The sequence below is a fragment of the Eriocheir sinensis genome, unplaced genomic scaffold (assembly GCF_024679095.1).
Source record: "Eriocheir sinensis breed Jianghai 21 unplaced genomic scaffold, ASM2467909v1 Scaffold1046, whole genome shotgun sequence".
Taxonomy (NCBI): Eukaryota; Metazoa; Arthropoda; class Malacostraca; order Decapoda; family Varunidae; genus Eriocheir; species Eriocheir sinensis.
In genome coordinates this window covers 10,365-17,500 of record NW_026110348.1, presented here as the reverse complement: position 1 = coordinate 17,500, position 7,136 = coordinate 10,365, and the positions used below count along the sequence as shown (strand labels likewise).

The 7,136-nt window shown below is 46.6% G+C and overlaps 1 pseudogene; it reads right to left on the bottom strand.

Annotated features, from left to right (window-relative positions):
- LOC126989083 (thyroid peroxidase-like) overlaps nucleotides 1-6,807 on the bottom strand; it is a 22,083-nt pseudogene extending 15,276 nt beyond the window's left edge.
- Nucleotides 6,808-7,136: the final 329 nt, after the last annotated feature.

The following is a 7,136-nucleotide window of genomic DNA, read 5'->3' as shown; positions in this document are numbered from 1 at the left end:
TCGTTGATATATATGATGAAAAGTATGGGTCCCAGCACTGACCCCTGTGGCACTCCACTTGTGACCGGGAGCCACTCGGAGGCCTGTCCGTTGAGTACAACTTGTTGTTTTCTTTCAGTGAGCCAGTCTTTGATCCACGCTGTCAGATCGTCGCCTAATCCCGCCGACTTAAGTTTCTTGAGGAGTCTTTCGTGTGGCACTTTGTCAAAGGCTTTCTGAAAGTCTAGATATATAACATCACTGGGGATATGATTATCCCAGTTTTCATAGATACCTTGGAAGAAGTCCAATAAATTGGTTAAGCATGAGCGCTTGTTCCTGAAACCGTGCTGAGCATCGGAAATGATGTTGTTGTCTTCAAGGAACCTAACGAGTTTGTCTCTGATGATCTTCTCGAGGATTTTTCCCGCCACTGAGGTCAAGCTGATTGGTCTGTAGTTTAGGGCCACACTTTTGTCTCCCTTTTTGTAGATCGGTGTTACATTCGCTTGTTTCCAGTCTTTTGGGACTTTGTTTTGTTGTAGTGACTGATTGTAGATGGCGGTGAGTGGCTTGAGGATTTGCTGCTTGAGTTCCTTGAGCAGCCTGGGTGACAAGTCATCGGGTCCGGTAGACTTGTTTGTCTCGAGTTTGTCTAGGTACTTTTTCACATCCCGTTCGTCGATTGTACCAATTTCTAGGGGAGTGATTCCCATCGGTGGGGAAGGGCTCTCGGGTACGGACTGGGTATTCTCGACCGTGAACACAGACGCGAAGTTCCTGTTTAGGATTTCGACCATTTGTCTGCTGTCCTGTGTTAGTACGTAACTTTCATCTTTTAGGGGACCGATATTGCTTTTTGTCTTCTTTTTGGTTCTTATATACGTGAAGAACTTTTTCGGGTTGGACTTGGCTTCGCGTGCAATTTGCTTTTCATAGTCGCGTTTACTCTGGCGAATGAGTGTTCTGCAAGCTCTGAGGCTTTGATGGTACTGTTCGCGTGCCTCGTCAGTGCTGTTTTCCTTTAGCAAGTTGTATTTTCTTCTTCAAATTAATCGCCCGTCGAACTTGGGTAGTCATCCATGGTGTGCTTGTGGCATTATTTGTTCTCCTTGTCTTCATGGGAACAGTCGTTCTCTCTACCTCCAGGAGTTTGTTCTTAAAGCCTTTCCACGCGCCATCCACCGGAGTGAGGTTCATGGGTTCCCAAGTTGTCTGGGTTAGCAGCTCACGAGCGAAGTTAAAATTGGCTTTTTTGTAGTCTGGAATCTTGGACGTGTTTTCGGTGAGTTCATGGTCTGTTCTGATTTTTAGGCGAATTAGGTGATGGTCGCAACCATCCAGTTTTTCGCCGACTTGACATTCACGTGTGAGATCTGAATCACTCACGAGTACTAGGTCTAATAAGTTATTTTCCCTCGTCGGTTGGCTAACAATCTGAGTAAGAAAAGTTTGAATGAGAAAGTTTGAATGAGAAAAATAGGAGGAGGAGGAGGAGGAAAGAAAAATATGGAGAAGAAAAAAAAGTTTGAATGAGAAAAATAGGAGGAGGAGGAGGAAAGAAAACTATGAAGAAGAAAAAAAAGTTTGAATGGGAAAAAGGAGGAGGAGGAGGAGGAGGAGGAGGAGGAGGAAAGAAAAATATGGAGAAGAAAAAAAAGTTTGAATGAGAAAAAGGAGGAGGAGGAGGAGGAGGAGGAAAGAAAATTATGTAGAAGAAAAAAAAGTTCCAATGAGAAAAAGTAGGAGTAGGAGGAGGAGGAGGAAATAAGGAAGAAAAGGAGGAAGGAGGAGAAGGAGGCTTGTGAGTGCGTGAGTGCGTGCGTGCGGGTGAGTCATATTCCGAACCTAACATGAAAAATGAGTGTGTAGGACCACCACAACCTCTTCTAACCCCCACCCCCCACACAAAAAATGAGTGCATTCGTGAGTGAGTGCGTGTGTGAGTGCGTGTGGGTCAAGTTACTCACGTTTCTGCCACAAGCCTTGACACCCGCGCTAAAGCAGTCCGTCAGAAGCTCCTCGGCCTCCCGCATAACCCTCGGACTCAACTTCAAGTCCTCACTCCCCTGCGCTTCCGACCCCCTGCCCACCAGCGCTTGCATGAGGTCAGGGGTCACGCGTTGGCCCCCCCAGGTCGGGCGTTGCGTCCTGGGGTGTCCGCTTGGGGTCAGTCTGGGTCGGGAGTTAGTCTGTTGCTTCGTTCTGGGTCCTGGGTCAGTTGGTGTGTGTGCTAGAAGGTGTTAGTGGCAGTCAGTCAGAGAGAGGGGAACATGTGTTAAGGGAACTGTGTGTATTTACCTTGTTGTATTTACCTAGTTGTAGCTGTAGTTGTAGGCCTGGGCTTTACGCTCGTGTGGTTCCGTCTCCGTATCTATGGAGTGTGTATGTGTGTGTGTGTGACCTACCATGTGTAAAGGGTAGAGTGTGTTCGGTGTGTGCGTTAGGGTGTGCCGGCAAGCTAGTCTTCACGGCATCTGTTAATTACACCTGGGACTTCGCTGAACACGCTATACTGTGATTTATACCTGATTTTTAAGTGTTATATTTGTGTTTATTATGGGATTATTATGTTCCAGTGTGTGTCATTGTTAAGTTGGGCTCCAGGGCTACACACACACACACACACACACACACACACACACGATCACTAGTCATGTCAGTATAGCTCTGTAGATTTCGATAGGCCTTTTCCATAATGAAACACACACACACACACACACACGCACACACACACACACACACACCAATCACAAGTCATGTCAGAATAGGCCTCCCCATAGGCTCACAAGATGGTCAGAGAAAGAAAAAAATAATAATAATGTCATAGTCAAAGTAGGTCATTGTGTGTATTTGGGGTCATCCTAGGTCACTCCCCCCTCCCCTCCATCCTTCACCCCCCTGTACTGACCTCACTATCATCATCATCATCATCATTATCATTATATTACATACGTACATATAGATAAGTAAATCTCTCTCTCTCTCTCTCTCTCTCTCTCTCTCTCTCTCTCTCTCTCTCTCTCTCTCTCACACACACACACACACACACACACAGAAATATACACTTAGAAATATTAACCGTTGAAATTAAAATAAAAAAGAAAACACACACACACACACACAAACACACACACACGCCAACACTCACGTGCTTCCCAGAGGTTCCACTCGGAGTCCCTCATGTTGGTGATGTCGCGCCTGGCCCTCTCAATGCTCTCCTGAAGCATCTTGTCGGGAATGATGAAGTTGGGGCTGGCGGTCTTCCACTTCTTCAGGTCCACACCCTTGATATGCTTCCCCTGGCAGGCCATTGGGGCATTCCTGTGTGTGGAGAGCTTGGTTAACTATCGCCTGGTTCTCTGTCTGTCTGCCTAGCTACCCGTGCCTTTCCTAACCAAAGCCATCCCCTCATAGTGACAATATAAGAACCTGAGAACATAAGGAGGGTGCAAGAGGCCATTGGGGTGTTCCTGTGCGTGGAGAGCTTGGTTAACTATCGCCTGGTCCTCTGTCTGTCTCCCTAGCTACCCGTCCCTTCCATAACCAAAGACTTTCCCTCGTAATTACAATATAAGAACTTGAGAACATAAGGAGTCTGCAAGAGGCCATTGGTGCATTGCTGTGGGTGGAGAGCTTGGTTAACTATCGCCTGGTCCTCTGTCTGTCTCCCTAGCTACCCGTCCCTTCCATAACCAAAGACTTTCCCTCGTAATTACAATATAAGAACTTGTGAACGTAAGGAGTCTGCAAGAGGCCATTGGTGCATTGCTGTGGGTGGAGAGCTTGGTTAACTATCACCTGGTCCTCTGTCTGTCTGTCCAGCTATCCGTCCCTTCCTTAACCCAAAACATTCCCTCATAATGGCAACACATGCATAGACGTAACACATAGCTCGTCACATAAACACACACACACACGCATCTATCCAACATTCACGTTCTATCTATCTATGTAACTATTTTCAAACAGGCGATCTGGCGCTCTGAGATGCTTAAGAATACAAGCTTAAAACTATCGTAAACACACTTATTAAAACAGCACATACTGACTCATACAGAACCTCATAGTTTGACCGTCATTCTCATACTTACAGGAAGGAATCAGCCTCCAGCATGACCTTGGGCTGGACGTGCTGGAGCTTGTCGCTGCTGTCGCAGATCACACGTCCCAGGCTGGTCTTGCAGAGCTCGTAAAGTTGTTCTGAAAGTGTTTATTGAACGTACGTGAGCCAAAAATTGACTTGGTATATCTTTAAACACTATCTAGATATATGTTATTGGTGACGCAGGAAAATATTTAGGTTGGGAATCTTAACTAGGTAGCAGCGACGGGCCAAATTTGTGTCTTTACCGTGTAGCAGCGACAGGCCAAATTTGTGGCTTTACTGTGTAGCAGCGACGGGCCAAATTTGTGGCTTTACCGTGTAGCAGCGACAGGCCAAATTTGTGGCTTTACTGTGTAGCAGCGACGGGCCAAATTTGTGGCTTTACCGTGTAGCAGCGACGGGCCAAATTTGTGGCTTTACTGTGTAGCAGCGACGGGCCAAATTTGTAGCTTTACCGTGTAGCAGCGATGGGCCAAATTTGTGGCTTTACTGTGTAGCAGTGACGGGCCAAATTTGTGGCTTTACTGTGTAGCAGCGACGGGCCAAATTTGTGGCTTTACTGTGTAGCAGCGACGGGCCAAATTTGTGTCTTTACCGTGTAGCAGCGACGGGCCAAATTTGTGGCTTTACTGTGTAGCAGCGACGGGCCAAATTTGTGTCTTTACCGTGTAGCAGCGACGGGCCAAATTTGTGGCTTTACCGTGTAGCAGCGACGGGCCAAATTTGTGGCTTTACCGTGTAGCAGCGACGGGCCAAATTTGTGCCATGATATAACCCCCCAAAAGATGATACATAAACTGATCACAAATGCTTTGATATATATTATGAAATGGTTTGTATGGATGATGATTTTCCTCATTTTTCTTGCTTAGAAGGACCATTCAGAAACATGGTACCCGCTGTTACCGGGTTAAACACTTCTCTAAACACACACACACACACACACACACACACGCACACACACAGACCGATGCTTAATTTACGATGTTTTTGTTTGTATCTATGTATATGATGTTTTGATAGCAATAAATATTTACTTACTAATCTACACACACACACACACACACACACACGCGTACCCTTAGTGAATGAGGAGGGCGGGATGTCGTCCTCATACCAGTAACGATCGCCTCGCCTCAGGTGGTGGAACTGGCGACCAATCAAACAGCCAAACGTGGGCCCGACCAGCGCTCCACAGTTTGGCTTTTCCGCGAGTCCACCGGTGAAGAGATCCACATCATCCACATGCCTGGGAGATGGATGAGAGTTACCACATTGTTAGTAGAGGTTGTAGTAGTATTTGCAAGGCATTGTTAGTCTAGTGCAGGATAACAAAGGCCTTTCCCAATGTCTCCATCTTGAAGGGAAAGGCATCTTGTATTCTCAGGGCTAAAAAATATATAAGAAATTGTGTTAACAGAGAAATGTATGGGGGTTAAGATCACAGACTTAAGGCTTTGATACAAGGCTTCCTTACTTATAAATCCCTTGTAGTTCCTTGGTGTTTTCCAGGGCAACGACATCACTGAGGTCCTGGAAGGAGACAGCTTTCAGGAGGCAGCTAACATTAACCTAGGACAAACCTGACCTAACCCACTACCTCCTTGCTATCATATTAAATCCATAAGAACTTAAGACTGTACATAACGGTCTGACAGCTAACATTAACCTGGGACAGACCTGACCTAACCCACTACCTCCTTGCTATCATATTAAATCCATAAGAACTGAAGACCTTACATAACGGTCTGACAGCTAACGTTAACCTTGGACAGACACAGACTAGCCGGAACACACTACAAACACTGCTTTCGGCTTCAGGGACATTCTCTAGTGCAGAACAACATAGGCATTTCCCAACAAGCAAACTGAAGCTACCAATACAAGGCTTCCTTACTTATAAATCCCTTGTAGTTTCTTGATGTTTTCCGGGGCAGCGACGTCACTCAGGCCTTGGAAGGAGGCAGCTTTCGGGAGGCCGCAGAGGTGCCTCCAGCGGTTGTATCCAGCGATGCCGTGGTCACGCCCCTGCTGCAGGATCTGTGCCGCCAGGTCCAGGCCAACACCTGATAGATAGATAGATAGATATTGAAAGATAGAAAGAGATATATGACCAGCAATAGGTAATACACACACACACACACACACACACACACAGAGGAGACAAGGAAAAAGAAGAGGAGGAGGAAGAGGAGAGAAGAAGAGGAGGAGGAGGAGGAAAGCAAAGAGGAAGAAGATGCAGAAGATAAAGCAAAAGAGGAGGAGGAGGAGGAGGAGGAGGAAGAGAAAGAAGAAGAACAAGAACAAGAAGAAAAAGAGGAGGAGGAAGAACAAGAAGGTGATGCAGAAAAGGAAGAAGAGGAAGAAGAGGAGGAGGAGGAGGAGGAGGAGGAGGAAGAGAAAGAAGAAGAACAAGAACAAGAAGAAAAAGAGGAGGAGGAAGAACAAGAAGAAGAAGATGATGCAGAAAAGGAAGAAGAGGAGGAGGAGGAGGAGGAGGAGGAGAAAGAAAAACAGACACACGTACACATCGCACTAAATACACACAATAAAAATAAAATAATAATAATTCAAATAAAATGAAGAACAAAAAAATATAAAATCCCTATATACCCACCCCACCATACCCCATACCCACCAGTCTTAGCGTCCTCGTACATCTTTCTGGTCATGGCTTCTGAAATGGCCATGTCCTCGTTCTGGGCGTTGGAGCTGACCATCCCCTCTAGGATCTCGTCGAACTTGCCTCGCTCGTAAAGGTCGAAGTGTGCTTAGAAGGTGCTGTCAATGGTGCGTTCCTTGACCTTCTGAACATGTTGCGGTGGAGGAAGAGGAGGAGGAGGAGGAGGAGGAGGAAGAGGAGGAGGAGGAGGAGGAGGAAGAGGAGGATGAGGAGGAGGAGGAGGAGGAGGAGGAGGAGGAGGAGGAGGAGGAAGAGGAGGAGGAGGAGGGATGGAGTTGGTTAGCATGAGTGGATTTGAGAAGGAAGAGGAATAAGAGATGGAGGGGTGGAGAGGAGGAGGAGGAGGATGAGGAGGATGAGTAGGAG